Source organism: Rhinopithecus roxellana, chromosome 18, assembly GCF_007565055.1.
Source record: "Rhinopithecus roxellana isolate Shanxi Qingling chromosome 18, ASM756505v1, whole genome shotgun sequence".
NCBI classification, from domain to species: domain Eukaryota; kingdom Metazoa; phylum Chordata; class Mammalia; order Primates; family Cercopithecidae; genus Rhinopithecus; species Rhinopithecus roxellana.
Genome location: NC_044566.1, coordinates 11,006,759 through 11,023,509, shown reverse-complemented (window position 1 = coordinate 11,023,509; position 16,751 = coordinate 11,006,759). Strand labels below are relative to the sequence as shown.

The window sequence follows — 16,751 nt, the reverse complement described above, 5'->3', positions numbered from 1 at the left end:
CAAATTTACAAATAACAAGATGTTTTGTGTGTAATGCTGTTACTTATTTTTACTCCAATTTCCAGAGTGCTGTTGTACGTTGGTTTTGTCCTCAAGAGATTACCAAATCATCAGCCACCAGTCACATAAACCCATAAATTACAAATTGTGCAACTTTTATTTCATTTCCCGAGTTATATCATTGTGTAATTATATGTAATTTGAGACTTATAAGAACTTCAGGAAATAAGATGAGTAGCATGTGAAATTAAAAATGAGCTAATATAAACACATTCTGGTAAATTAACAATTGTATTTCATGCTATCCGTTATTAACAATCTAAGCCCCCTGAGTTAATTTCCTAGTTATTCAAAATATGCCTTGCATTCTATAGTATATTCCCAACATAATCAAAAGACATGTTACAGTGCTATTACAAATTTTGTTATGTAACTGGGCATTACATATGCATACATATAATGCATTTTATATTATACATTATATGGCTAATTTTATGCATTACATTATTTGGCTAATAATTACAAATATACTAATAAAACTGCAAGGCCATTATAAACACCTATTTTTCTACTTTAAATTATTTCTTAACCACAGGATAAAAATAATTATAGCTATTTAAATGGACATATTGTTAAAGTAAGCATCATAATGTCTGTTATCAATCGTTACATGTAAGTGATCATAAAAATATCTGGGCCGGGCGCGGTGGCTCAAGCCTGTAATCCCAGCACTTTGGGAGGCCGAGACGGGCGGATCACGAGGTCAGGAGATCGAGACCATCCTGGCTAACACGGTGAAACCCCGTCTCTACTAAAAAATACAAAAAACTAGCCGGGCGACGAGGCGGGCGCCTGTAGTCCCAGCTACTCGGGAGGCTGAGACAGGAGAATGGCGTGAACCCGGGAGGCGGAGCTTGCAGTGAGCTGAGAGCCGGCCACTGCACTCCAGCCTGGGCGGCAGAGCAAGACTCCGTCTCAAAAAAAAAAAAAAAAAAAAAAAAATATCTGAAGAGCGGTAATTTCCTGAAATTCATTGAAAGTATCTTTTTTTGTTGTTTTCCATCACCCTTTGAAAGAATTATATTTGCATGCATGTGTTTTATGTGTGTGCCACTCAATATAAGATGGTTCTGTGAGGAATTTCTCTACATAGTATGGCCCTAAATCCAAAAGGTCATGGTTTAAGGAAAAGATAAAAGTTCTCAGGTACCACAAAATCAGAATTATGCATGTAATATAATTCAGGAAAAGGGGAATAATTGTTTTTCAGCTTTGATGAAACAGGAGTGTGACCGTGAGTCAAATATTCTGCTTAGGGCTGAGCTAACTCATGTTTATTTTATAACATACAGTATTTCAACTTCTAATACTTAATTGAATTCAATTTAACAAGCACTTAGGTACATTACATTATCTTGCCAATTAGAGTAATATAAAAATGACTAAAACTCATTTTTAACTTCAAGACAGATCAGAATCTAACGAGGGATAACATATAAGGCAACATGTACCTGTAATGGAAGGCTGAGCACTAAAGAAAAATGAAGCTACTGTGCCACAGAAGATGACAGAAGAACAACTCTCTTTAGTCTCAAATCAGGGAATTCTGCATAGAAGAGCTGGCATTTTATTTGGGCCTTGAAATATGAAAGGGACTTTGAAAACTGCATGTAAACATTAAAACAATTGAACTCATGACATAGTGGGTAGAAGAATGGTTATGAGAAGCTGGGAAGGGTAGTGGGGGGGGGGTGGGGAGTTAGGAATAGTTAAAGCATACAAAAGTAGAAAAAATGAAGAAGACCTATTACTCAATAGCACAACACGGTGATATAGTCAATAATAACTTAATTGTACATTTTAAAATAATGTAAAGAGTATAATTGAATTGTTTGTAATTCAAAGGATAAATGCTTGAGGGGATGGATACCCCCTTCTCCATGAAACGTTTATTTCACATTGTATGCTTGTATCAAAACATCTCATATACCCTATAAATATATACACATACTGTGCACCCACAAAAATTAAAAATAAAAATAAATAAAATCATATATTAAAACAAGAAAGGGAAAGCTTTTTGTGTTTTGAATAGGTACAAATTGCCAGATATGTGAAAAATGAGAGTGGGAAAGTAGTTTGAGGCAGATTATGGCAGACCTTGATTTTGGAGCTCAGTAGATTGTGTTGAGCATTGTGTTGATGGAGAAACTTTGTGAGGAGGGTTATGATTAATTATCTTGTTTTTGGAATTAGACTACAGTGGCAAAATGGATGACTTACAGAATGGAGACAAGGACAGTGGTTTGTGGGCTTTTAGAGTAATTCAGGTGAAAAATGATGAGGAGAAAAAGAGAAGTGATCACGGAAACATCTAGGAGATGTAGCTGATAAACTCAGATTAGATTTGGGGGATGGATAAAGAAAAAGATGAGATAAAATATAACTTGGGTTTTGGCATGGTTGAAATCTTGTCCCTGAAATGGAACTCAGAGAGAGGCAGATCTGAGAATAAAGAGCTGAGCATTGGAAATTCATGTAGTAGCTCCCTCACAAATCTAGTTTGTAAGTAGGTTAGGAATTGGTGGCCAGTAAATAAAAGGCATTCCTGATACTTCAAGTGATCTCCTTGTAGGTTTTTATTGCTCTTCTTTTCAAACTTATGAGTGACATCAAGGAAGCTGGTTTACAAAATTACTACTGCATGGAACAATTTTCTCTACCTTCCAAACATAGAGAGGGAGCAACAGAAACCAACGGAATCCACCAGCACCCTCATTATAAAACAAGTGTAGGAAGGGTGCTCTCTGACGCCTGGCATATTCCTGCCTCAAGGCATTTGCACCTGCTGTTCCCTGTGCTGAGGGCACCACTCACTCTCACTTTATTTAAACGCCCTCTGATGAGACGGGCTTCTGCATTCAGCTGAATTAGCAGTGGTCACTCAGCCAGGCACTCTTTTACTAGGCTTCAAAGCACTTCCTAGCAGTTTTCACCACTAGTCTTGATACTATACACTACTCAACATGTGTGCATTTATTGTTTATTGTCTCTCTCCGGCAGAAAATAAAATGTTCCATGAGAGCAGGGCCTTTGTTTTGCTTACAAACAATGCTATACCATCTGCTTCTACAACAGTGCCCACTATGCACTGAGTCTTAAATAAAAATTAAATGAATGAATGCTGCTTTGATTTTGGACTTGGAGCTCTCAGATATCCTAGTTTCAAGAGTTTTCAAGTTGATTGGTTACTACATGTATATTCTCAATCACAAGACAACTATGTCCTTTCTTATTTACTAAATTAAATAAAACTATTAATGCTAAGACTCAATTTTACAGATTTTAGGCATTATAGCAGTGATTTTAAAATTTAAGCATAGATCAGAATCACTTCTTCCTTAAAATCATGCTTAAAAGTAGACTGCTGGACCCCAGGTCTAGAGGTTCTGATTCAGTAGATCTGGGGCAGGTCCAAAAATTTACTTCTAACAAGCTTCCAAGTGATAGAGATGTTGCTAGTCTGGGGACCAAACTGAAAACCACTGCATTCCAACCTATAACATAATTGTAGCATAAACATGAGAGAAGTCTACAGAGTTTGGGAGTTTAGAAGTTGCAGTATTTTGGTGGCAAAATAGTAGGCCTCTAATAGAAGAGATTACTGTTCATCTGTCCCCAAGGCTTGGAGTTGAATTTCAGACCATTTTTTGAAGTTTTCTTTCTTATCTTTATTTTTTAAAACTTTTACATTAATTTAATTGTGCATATTTAAGTACACAACTTGATGTTACGGGATACCTACTATAGATAGCAAAATAGTTAGTGAAGCAAATTAATACATCATCACACCCCTTTGTGTGTGTGTGGCTAGAGCAACTAAAATTACTCATTTAGCAAAAAATCCTGAATATAATCTTTAAGGTATCTGAAACTCTTTTGATTTGATGATTGGGTTAGGATACCATATTCCATTTCATTCAGTTGCAATACACTTCCTGAAAAAAAACTAAATTCATATTAAAAAAGCCTTGATGTACTAATGGAAAAATGAAAGATATCCTTAGAAGGAGAATGCACCATAGGGACTTCTGCTTACTCTCAAGACAACATTAAAGAATATTGGAGCATTTCTTGGTACAATTATGCAGTATAAGGCCCTGGGAATTTCCTCTTTAAATGTTTTCTCTTGGGCCCTTTTTGATTTATGATCTAAGACCACAAAAAATTTAATGATTAAACATAATATAAATAGAAGGATCAAGTTATTTATCACACAAACCAGAGCTCTTTGGGAGAGAATGGGGTGCTATTAGTTACAGTGGGTTAATAGCTATCAAATAGGACTATCCAAAGGGGTATGATCATCTTAGATAGGTTAGAAAATTGTATTAGGTTAAAATCAGTTCTTGAAAGACTGTTGTTTATTAGTTGGTTTCTGCTTTGTGCTTCTGAAGTATTTCTGAAATGGATTTACAGTTTCTGTGCAAGACTTTCAAATAGTGTTCCAGCCTACCTTCACACATTGAAAATCTTCACATCTGCACATAGGTTGGAGGCTCCCAGTTGGTGTATGCATATGATCATGATGTCATAGGAGGAACTTTGTAGGTGGTCAAAATGTAGTTTGCATGCTAACTCAGTTGTGTGGCTTTGGATCTCTCTGCATCTTTGTTTCCCTATGGGGTGAGTGGTGAAGAATAACACCTATCCCGTAAGATTACACACATGCACAAAACACCTAGAGTGCCTCCTCTACAGTATGTGCTTGTTAAACGCCCATTTTTTTCTTTTCCAAAATACTTTCTAAAATCTCTATAAGCCAAAAATTTAACCCTAGTATTCTAAGAGGTTCATCTAATTTATTAACTCTATAAATGATTTCAAACAAACTATGCTTCTCAGAATCTCCAAGTGAAAAACCAAATGCTAAGACTAGGAAGAGGCAGATTGGGGTATAATTTATTTAGAAAGCAATCAATGAGAAAACCTCAACCTTATTATGTAATTAGTCATAGTATTCATTTTATAATTTGACATTAAAGAAGAATGTGCATTTTTAAATCTTCATCAAAGGTGATATAGATTTATAAGTGATAAGAAACACCAAAAGAAATTGATTAAATCATGAGTTGAATTTCTAGATGAGAGTCAAAAGAAAATGGAAAAAAATCTAGCAATGTGTAGAGACTGGGTTAAAGACCAGAGGGCCATGGTGTGGTAGTCTGGGTCACCCACAGCATCAGCTGTTTCTGCTTTTCATAGCTTCTTTATTCCTTTCTCCTCTTAACACACAGATCTCCAAAAGCAGCAAACTATTTTGCAAAGTAGCTCTTCTTGGTGGAAGCATCTGCCTGCTGGAGATAGGGGTGAGAGGCTGGGAGGACAGAAGAATCCATGAGTGGGTGGCTGCTTTGGAAATGGGACAATTTACTTTATTCTCTTTTCAGGAGCTTTGACCTGAATTCCACATTTCTCGGCTTCCACTATAATTTCATGCCATGCACTTAACTATTCTTCACGCATTATCTTCAGTGACTTTTTAAAATGTCAGAGCTAAAGGACCTGAGAGGTAAACTAACACAAGACTCTAATTTTATGGATAAAAAGAGACTCAGAGATGTGAAGTAACGGATCCCGTCATATATATGATAAGTGAAGTGCCAGACTCTTGAAGCTATGTTCCTCTTAGTGGTTCACACTATTTCTTCTCCATCTCTGCCACTAAGGATCCACTCAAAGGGGGTTTCTCCATAGGTCACTCAAATTCCTTGGGTTTCTTCAAAGCTATTCTTAACTCTGAGGTTTAACAATAGGGACTTTTCTAAGTGCATGATATAAAACATATATGCTGAAGCACAGTATATCCATTAAAAAACGTAATGTTCTAGAAGATTTCACAGCATGTGAAAATGCTTATGATATATTGTTTTAAAACCAGAGTACGAAAAGTAAGTACATTATGATGCAAATACTTATAAAGAGGGTGTATGGAAGAATATACACCAAAATATTAATGACCATTAACTCTAGGTGCTAATATTGCAGGTAAATTAGCCTCATTTATAGTTTTGTGATTTCCATATATTCTTCACTAGTAGGTATTTTTGTTACTATAAAAGACAAAAGATATCTGGATAGCAGAGAAACATTTCAGCAAGGAAATATTCTGAGCTGGCTTTTTCTAGTTCATTACTTTTGACTTTCTCCCTTTATCCCTGGTTTTTTTGTCACCCTAAATTTTCATCCCTGATTCCCATTATCACTGTGTTCCCAAATGCAAATGCTCATACTAATCTCAGCTCACCTGCTCACTACACCTCTGATCTCAAAGGGAACTAATGCTCCTTTTTGTACACTTACAATTTGGCTGTGATAGAAAGTGCCAATGGAAATGTCCTATAATCAACTGAAACTATAAGTGAAAGGCTTCAGCTGGAGATGAGATGGAAAGTCGTTTATTTACTGAGGATAGAAAAAGCCTGGAGAACAAAAGCCAAGGAACCCTTAAAGGGCAGAGACTAGAACAAAAGTTCAAGGCTGGAGTTTAGGGGGAGAATCATCATTCAGAGTTGGGATAAAGAATAGAGTCAGGAAACAGAGAGCAAAAATAGCAAAGGTGATATCATGGAAACCAAGAAGGAAGATCTAGAGTATTAAATGTTGTTATGATATATGTAGCACCAGGAGCAGAACAATTAAAGAATAAATTGAAAACATTTAAAAGGATTCATAAGAAAAATATTGTATTGATTATTTAAGAACAATTCTGGGAAGAGGACACACTAAAAACATTTTGATACATGGTCTTTTACGATTGGAAATAAGGAAAATCATCCTAAGCATAACACCTGGTTTCAGAGGAGGGATAAGATCCAGGAACATAATTTTTGAGTGATGGATGCTTGCCAAGAAAGCCTTATGACAGGAAAACCAGCAAGCATTAAGCTCAAAGAAACATTTGCATCATGTACTTTCACACCTGGGCGCTCAGAAAATATAATATTTTTACTGGAATAAAGGGATGAGACCCTAAACTCTGCTAAGGACCCTTGAGAGTAAGGAGATCAAATGATCCACATGTACACTGCCCATTCTAAGAACATGGGTGCATTCCACACCCATAAGAGTAACTCTGGAGTTGGGAATATAGATAAAGAGATACACCATTTATATTACATTATATGGTAGTGCCTTGTAGGGACGTAAGTCCTATGCTATGGACATCACAAGTGAATATAGAAGCACTTAAAATGAAGGCCTAATTTCATCTAGAGTAGATTGGGAATGATTGTCAAGGAAATAACCTCTAACTTAGAAACCAATGGATTTGTTAATGGAATAAAGAATAAGGAGAAGAGCACTCCAAGAAAATCAGAGAAAAAGAAGAGCAAACAGATTAATTCCAAGGGAGGTATGCTGTATCCTGTGCCCCTCGTTTAGGTGGCAGGTGTGAACCAGAGACCCTGAGGCCAGGTCCCACATGTACACCTCCTGGGACTATCCCTGACTGGTGCTACAGGCACTGTAGCTTACACTTAGCTCTTGGGATGATCCAATTTCATGATTAGGAATGGTATATTCCCAACACAGGAGGCTATAAAATATAAAACTTGTGGATGCCAGCTGTGCACATACCCAGCAAGAGCCAAAAAGGTGAAATAAAACATGCCCAGGACCCTTGATCCCACTGCCAATGGAAAATGGCTTTCAGTAATTCTTAACCCCTCAAGATTCCAGAAGCTGGCTTTAAAAGCATAGTAAAAAAATGGGCTCATTTCACAGTTAATTTCCAATGATGTTTATCAAAATCTGACTGTAGAAGACTGGATCCATGCCCATATAAATCTAAAAGACAAGTCAGTTTCTTTTCCTTTTGGAGAAATTCTGCTTGTTGTTGTACATGATAGGCATCACAGTCCTTGGCAGGAGTATAACCTGAACCTGAAGAGGGAAGGTATAAAACTGTCCAGAAGAAGTTGAGGAGGAGCAGCCTACTATGATATGGGTAACATCAAGCTGACTTTCCTTACAGCCGCAAACAAGTATGATACAATGGAAAATCTGAAGTTAGTTGTGAGAGCTCTGAATGCTGTCCAATACAAATGGAATGTGCAGGCTGCCAAAATGTTTGCCCTTTAACTTGAAGAACAGTTTAAAATCTCAGGAGCAGATTCTAAGATTCGATAGATGACTGTTGATCACGTCATTGCACCTTATTACCTAGCGCTAATAGGACTATTTTGTCTTTTTTGCTAAAGAGCCCTTATCAAGCTATTAGGAGCAATATAACCACTAAGATACCTTACTTAGCTAAAACTCTTTTGGAAAAGGACTTCATTCTGACCTGCAAGTACTGCTGAATGCTATTGCTGCAGAATATTCTGCTTATCATCAAATTGATAATCACATTAAATTAATAAACCCAACAGATGATATGGGTAATATCAAGCTGACTTTCCTTACAGCTGTGTCCTTACAGTTGACTTTCCCACATTAAATTAATAAACCCAACACTGTTTCCTGAAATTAACAGCAAAGTCACAGAATGACAGGCTTGGGAGTGCATATATGGAAAAACTCCAAAATTTAGTATAGACAGCTACTTTAATGTGTTCTATGAACAGTCATGCTTGGAAAATTAAAGTATTCATAGATATAAAAAATGAGAGAATTAAAATTTATAATATTAAAGCACCTAAGGTTTGGTTATCACTGGAAATGTATAACAAATTAAGTTCAAGTCTTATTGCCAGTAAGTTTTACCCAGTTGAAGCTACTGTGCTAACAAATATATTGCTTAGAGTATGTCCAGAAGACCATGTACTACAGAGGAAATTGAATACTCCCTGTGAATAAAGGGAGCCATGGGATTCCAGGTAAGTTTCTTAATGCTGACAGTTTCAATGAGAAAATAAAAATTTTAAATAAAAAAAAAAAAAATTCACCCTGAGGGACTGAAATAAATTTGATGAGGCTGACTGGATTATAAATGTGTGTTTCTGTGCCTAATAGTGGGCAGGGCAGTGCAAGGGATGAGCTGTCTCAGGAACCACATATCTATTTCTATGGGCATACAATACTAAGCTGAGGATATTTCCATTTGGGGACCATAGGCCAAAGATAAGCTTAGTTTCTTACATCAAAGATATCATCACCAAGTTCATGTTTGAGTTTTTGTTGTTGTTACCTGGGTGTTTTCATTTTGTTTGGTTTGTTTGTTTCTTTGTTGCAAGGGGTTACCTTTTTAAAAAAAAAAATTTGGCATTGGGAACAATGTACATAGAAAATGCACATAATGCTAAGAAATACCTGAAGAAGCAAGGCCTCCTATTTCCTTTGACAGCTTTCTTCTGGTTTCAAAAACGGCATCCTCTAGTTGGAACTAGTGGATATTTTAAATGCTTCCAATGCCCATATATACAGCCAAAATAAATAGACATTGAACTTAACAAGGAAACTGAAGACACCACTCAGTTAGTGATCAAATGGAGAAGAAATCCCAGCTTTTCATCTCCCTGGTGCTTTTGTTGTTTTCTCAAATGTCCCCTCTTGCTTTCTCATACCTCCCCAGAGAGTTATCTCTATGTTATTCCCACTGACAGGAAAGTTGCCAAGTTGATTCAAGTGCTGCTGAGTCCTAGATTTCATCAGGGAGCTTGTAGCCCATGCTTCTGCATTGACTAGCTTTATTCAATCAAAATAATACAAATAAAACAAGATAGCATTTGCTCCATCAGGTTTGAAGGTAAAGTATATAGTGGCTTTAGAGGAGAGGGAAAGGGGCATTTCTAATAAACTTACACTTGAAAAGCGTCTAGAAATAATTCTAGACATTTTCTGCTAGTTTGATTACATTTGAGGAGAGAAAAGAGATGAGTCACTTCAGAATGTTATGTTCAATGCAGGAGTAGAAAACAGTTGTTTCATCAGACCAGTCTGGAATGTACTAGGTTCATCACACCATAGACAAAGCCACGGCATATGCAAAAGTGTGACTAGGAGCCTTCTTTTGGAACCAGAGACGCTTTAGCCAAAGTATTCTCTATAGCAAAGCAACCTGATCTTTACTGGAATGTGTGAAAACTTTAGTGATGCTCTCTCTCCATGACAACATGCCTCTCTCTAGTTATAGTCCCTCGATGCACCAATGAACCTGATTACTGACTGGAACTGGATGTGAGGTTATCTTATTCCTCGGTAATTATCTTGACTGAGTTGCCTTCGGAGAAACAGGCTGATATGGTATGGCTGATGTCCCCACCCAAATCCCATTTTGAATCCCATAATCCCCACATGTCATGGGAGGCATCCGGTGGGAGGTAATTAAATCATGGGGCTGTAACTCCCATGCTGCTCTTCTCATGATAGTGAGTGAATTCTCACAATATCTGATGGTTTTATATGGGGCTTTCCCCCCTTGGCTTGGCACTTCTCCTTCCTTCTGTCATGTGAAGAAGGATGTGTTTGCTTCCCCTTCTGATATGATTGTAAGTTTCCTGAGGCCTCTCCAGTCCTGTGGAACTGTGAGTCAATTAAATGTCTTTCCTTTATAAATTACCCAGTCATGGGTATTTTTTTCATAGCAGCATGAAAATGAACTAACACACAGGCATTTATGTAGAGGCATTAATTCCTTTCCAAAGAAGAGATTGCATTAGGAATGTCAGGCAATGGATGATATTTGGACAGTTGATTTCATGTATTACTGGGATTTATTCTGAGAAAGTAATTCAAACTTTAATACAAATTGTGCAAGTTTTGCTTTGGTATCTGTTTTCCACAGAAAGGACTTCTTTTTAGTTACCATATCCTTTCAGTGATGCTGTTATCAAAATCCCTACATGGATATATAATCAAATGCAAATAAGCCCAAGAAATGTCTATTTTGCTCTTGAATTACAGCATTCTCTATGCAAATCGGAGTTTTTCAACTTGCACAGAGATTTCTGTGTTCAATGCCAGCACCATACAAAACATTTAATGTGCACTAGGCTTCAAGGTTTTATTGCTTTTCATCTTTTTCTTTCCACAGAGCAGGAACAATGCCAGTTCATGGATCTCTCCAATATGCTATGAATGTTTTTCTGAATGACGTTAGAAGTTTCTCTGATTGATTTTTGAAGTTCAGTGCACATCAGCACAAGCAAATATGATATTTACAAAGATGACCACTGAGAGTTCCAAAGTCATCCGAAAAAGGACATTAGATGACACGTTTTTAAAGGCTTCTCAGCACTAATAAAACATGGAAAAGTCCAATGATATAAATTAATCTTATAAAACGAGCTAGTAAAACACATAAACCTGCTTTAATACATGAAACAAATGTCAATCTTTCCTGAACTATTATTCCTGATATAATTTGTAATCAGTTTGGAGAAACGGACCAATTTTGATCTCTCAAGCATTTCTGAGTTAAATTAGGCAAAGCCTTTGCATAACTAAGGCCATGATGATAATCATTTTGAAAAGTCATAAGAAAAATTAAAACAAGTGAGAGCTTGTTCCCAAGCTTGCAATTATGTAAGGTGTTTGTATTGTATTTGTAATAAATACAACCACCACTCTTACTTATCTGTAAAGTGTACATGAGCTGAAATCACTTCTCCAATTGTCTGTCTACCCTCAATTTATTCAAATATAATCAGTAAGTACTAGGTACAAGTTCTTAGTGCTACAAGGGGCTTGAGAGACGAATGGGACATATTCTGTCATCAAGAAGTATCTTATTGGGGAAAATGTTAACAAGGGGAGAACCTGGAGAAGTGTATATGGAACTTGTTATACTATATTTGCAACTTCATATAAACCTGAAATTATTTCAAGAAAATAATTGTTACAAAAATCTTCTTGGTGAACTAAAATATATCCATGTGTAATTGTAGAGCAATAAGGCATAAATAAACACAGCTGATGAAGAAGAACAGCAGGAGTTACTTGTCAATCAACAATACTGATGGCGAATACTGGAGGCGTTGGGACAAGCCAGCCAGTTAACCACAAGATTGATCTGGCAAATCACTGCCTCAGTTTGAGGCCAATTATTTTCAATCTGTTGTCATTATGCAGTGAGACCCTGAAAGCAAACTTATATTACAAATACCACAAAATATCATAGAGGTTTTGTAGAAACTCCTGACCTTTGTTAAAAGGTAACTCCTTTTTTCGTCCCACTCAAGCACACTCTAACCAAAAGCAACCAAACTGAATTTTGAAAGACACAGGCCTTTTAATACCTGCAATAGGTCAAAATAATTAACCAAAGGCCTTGAAAAATACCAAAGACTGAAATATGAGTCACAAAATCTTACTTCTTAGAGTGTGGCCAAATACTGATAAATCAGAAAGAAGTCAATTTTCTAGAAAACAAAGGATATAACACATTTATAAACAAAGTTTTAAACTGTAATCCCCAGTGCAGCTGTTTTAATAGCATGGTCCTCTAAACTTGTTTTAGAGAAAACAAAAGGAAAGGGAGTAGTGGTTTTCATGAGTAATGAGGGTGAAGGTATGACCTCAGTTGTGATGATCTCCTTCTGAATCATAAAATGGTCTAAAGTGAATATAATGCTTCAAGTATAGTGTACGTGTTCAAGTATTAATAAATCTGAGGCATTTTCAGCAAGTTGTATTTTGAGGCAAATGTGTCTCATAATCAAAAGCCATGAATGCATTGCATTTATTGTATAGATGTGGGAAATAGGATAAAAACAAAACTGGGCAGAGTGTAGAACTATGAGCACGTTTCTGGACTCCTAGTTGGTGAGCAATAAAGCATGAATCAAAACTGGGTAGGTAAGAGAGGCGAGTCCCACCTCGTTCTGACACTGGCCAACAGGTGGTGACATTCAGGGAATCTGTGACTCCATCTCTGTGTCAACTGATGTTCATCAAACTCTTTATACTAATTGCCAAGGAGCTCATCCCTGTAAGAGCTCACTCTGAAAAGGGAAGAGCTGTGAAAATGCCTCTGATTTTATCAAAATAATGACAGGGAGGTATTAACTTTTCACTTTATATTGCTATATTTAAGGGACATGGTTCTCCTGGGGATGTCTTTAAGCTAATACAATAATGAGAAAGCAATAATGAGTTTCTTCAGTACTAAGGCATTTTGTTATTTGTTGGAATAAAGTGGAGCAGATGAAGAATAAATAAACCAGGGAATGGGTGTATAACACAACAAGCTTTACATTGCACTAAGAATCAAGGCAGGGATGAGACCAGACTACAGGTGAGAATGAATCACCCTATTTCACTGCATCCCTATTTGTAATTCAGGTAGAAATTACCATCCTCTAGAGATCCTCTAATTCCATCTTATTAGACAACACTATAATGACCGCAAAGAGAAAAATAAAGGAAAATCAGATTACCAACTGTCATCTAATTGGTGTGTATCTATTACGTATGCTTGGGCTGCTAGAGACTGGCACAAATCTTTACTACCTGAAAGCAATGGAATGATCTTCTGAATATCTGTCTTGAAAACATATTGATCCACAGCTACTGAATTTCTTATTATTTCTCGTGTGAGGAAAGACGTCTCCAACTCACTCCACCTTTATTAAAAATCATGTCTGTTGATTATTCGTTTGATGAACAGACCTCAGTACTGAAAAGTGCTATTCTGCACTTCCTAAGGCATCTTTGCATTTTGGGGTTCTATAAGTCTTCCCATTAAACTGTGATATCATAGGTCAGGCACTAGAAAGACCTGACATCTTGCACTGGGAAAATACAATGACAGTGACATTCAGTCATATAATGTAATGTAATTCCATTGCCTTTGGGTCACACACTAGGATAATTGACAGCCTTTAAATAGCAAGATGGTTGGTATATTTCTCAGTTCTTTCCACGTGTTTTTTATTGCCCTCTTGAACAACAAAAATATGAATATGGATGTAAATGTCCATGTTTTCTAGGATGTGAGCAGCTGTTCTCTTGAACTTGTTATGAGAACTCATCTATTTAATATAAATCAAACACATTTTCGGTAGGGACTTTTAAGAACAGTGAAACTGATGTCTAATCACAACACAATTTAATTTTGGGGTGGCAAAGATTGAGAAAGCATCATTTGTTAGTTACTCCTGTTATAGGATCTAATTTTACCAATTCTAAATCTGTATTATATCCTTAATAAAGATCAAATATATCCATTCTGATTTACAGAAGACTATTTAAAAATGTAGGTCAACTTGCATACTTGTTGGTTATGAGGAGGAAGTTACAAAAAAATAAAAACATTTTCTCCCTTAATATAAAAATCATACATGTCCTTTGAAGAAAACAAATGGAGAGTACAGATTTAAAAATTAGGGAAAAAGCCATATATTTTACATGTTTAACACCTTGTTGTATATTCATTCAGGCTTTACCATGTACATTTGTCCTTGTGTGTATTATGTGTGTCTATAAGATCATACTTGAAATATTTTGTAACACATTTTTATTTCGTAATATACAATAAGCATCTTTCCATGCGAACAGTTTAGATGGGTGGATGGATGGATGGATATATAGGTAATAGATATTTACAATATAATATTTGATGCCTAAATGGTATTTAACTCTATTGGTAAATTTTCCAATCAATCTCCTATTGTTAATTGGTTGGAAATAGTTTTCTATCAGTTTGATGTGCATGAGTTTGTGGTTTCACTGTGCATTGTAATCAATATACTTGTATTAGTATCTATACACATGTTCTAAATTATTTTACAATATAATTTTAGAAATAAAAAGTTTAGTCAAAAATATATGTTTTTCGGAATATTTTCATGAGGATTAAAAATTGTCCTTCAAAAGGTCTACACCAATTTAAACATCCACCATGAAGATACGAGCTTGAAAATTTCTGAACATCTTCACAATTACTAGTCATTATATTTGGAAAAAAAACCTACTTACTTCTTGTTTTAACGTGTCATTGTGTTACCAATTTTAATAAGAGATTCAACTCATTTATAACTAAGTAAACTACAGACTGGTTACCAGATTTCCAGAGGAAATAATCTAAAGAATCAAAAGTCACTTCTCTTTTCCTCTCCTTCCCCAACACGTTTTAGAAATATAGAGGTTATTAGTTAAGACTTCCAAAGCCATACAGAGATGATACAAGAATGCCAATATTTTCCAATTCTTCATAGAAACCCTGCCAAGGTTGACTATAAAATTTCATGTTCTAAAAGTTCTTAAATGTTGAATGATGAAAATAATATACCTAGAGGAAAATGGAGGAAAGAATCAAGTCCTTCTAAAATTAAGAAACAGTGGAGCAGAGAAAAAGATGGTACTGTTGCTACCTCTGGGCCCTATTTAGTTATTTTCACACTTCAAATGAACCATTCTCTTTTTACTAGGTGCATGGTGGAAATGGCATAACTCCTTACTTTAGTTTAGAAACAGAACATTCTCTCACAGTAGGTTTTATATTATATAACAGGTTTGAAACAGAAAATAAAGTTGATGTGAAACCGTCAACCCAAACAGTTAAAATGGCAGCATATGTCACCAGTGTGTAAAGGCTGGGGTTGTTTCTATGGAGAGAGGAAGAAGCCTCGAGCACAACATTAGCCTGGTTGGGTCCACATTTTAGAGCACAGAGATGTGACTGTCCCACAGAGATAACAGAACTAATAACACTACTAATCAGCTTTGCCCAGAATTGAATTCCTGTTCTTTGGTGTAACGACTGAGAAAAAAAAAATAAAGTGTGTTTTTTTTTTTTTATAAAGATGATATTATAGGCTTTTCTTTATTTGCACAGCATGTTGTCGATGCTAAACACAATCCTAGGGAAGTGATCATAGCTGAGTTTCTGGAAAATCCTAGGTTTTAAAGTTGAGGAGACTTAATTCCAAAACCTGGCTTCATCACTTACCGGCTGCAATACTGGGATACATTAACTTCCCTTGATTTCAGCTTTCTCTTCTGTGAAATAAAGATGATAACAATGCTTTCCTGACCAGATTGCTATATTTTAGATAATGCAACCACCAAATGGCAGAATGGTGAAAGACAGGAAACAATAGGGCAGTATATCACAGTGACAGCCACTTGCTCAATTTCAATCATCCATGGGTAGGGATGAAGTATGAGAGAACGTGGAGAAACTTACACTTAAGAATATCAAAGTAAGTTTTTGTTCTCTTAACATTGCCTACATAAATCAGAATATGCTAAATTTAAGAAGTGAATATACTTAGAGTAGGTTTTCTATTTTTAATAATGCCATTGTTCATTTCAGTGTATTATTTTAGTGATGTGCCCTTTATGAAAAGATAAGAGTCCCATCTCCATGGGAACATGATTTTAAAAACTTGAAGACATTGTTTTTGTTATATTGCATTCCTCTGGGAATCATTTAGGATAGTATTGTTATAATAACATTTTATTAACTGCCTTTTTATTATATTTTCCTAATCTGGAGAAAAGTACTATGATGACATACTTTGATCCTTCTCTCCTGAAGCTTCCAACAAAATGTACCCAATATATTAAAAAAAACTGACCTACAATCCATATTCCTTCCCTTTTCTTATCATACCTAGGAGAACGATAAGATTTAAGTGTCTGTTCCTAATGCTGCATGAGTATGAAGCTGATCCATAGCTGAGAGCATAGAGAGCAGCTCAGACAAACCCGGGCAGGATCACTTCAGAACACCTTTTGGAAGATGTTTTGCCATACAGGGAGTGACAGTCCTTAGAAGAGGGTTTCTGGAAGGACCACAGAATTGC

General features: G+C 36.0%; 1 protein-coding gene and 1 pseudogene across 17 annotated transcripts in view; one reads left to right on the top strand and one right to left on the bottom strand.

Annotated features, from left to right (window-relative positions):
* Window positions 1-8,859, top strand: part of LOC104655069 — a 28,891-nt pseudogene extending 20,032 nt beyond the window's left edge.
* FGF14 (fibroblast growth factor 14) overlaps window positions 1-16,751 on the bottom strand; it is a 703,097-nt gene that overhangs the window by 291,217 nt on the left and 395,129 nt on the right. The window lies entirely within an intron of this gene.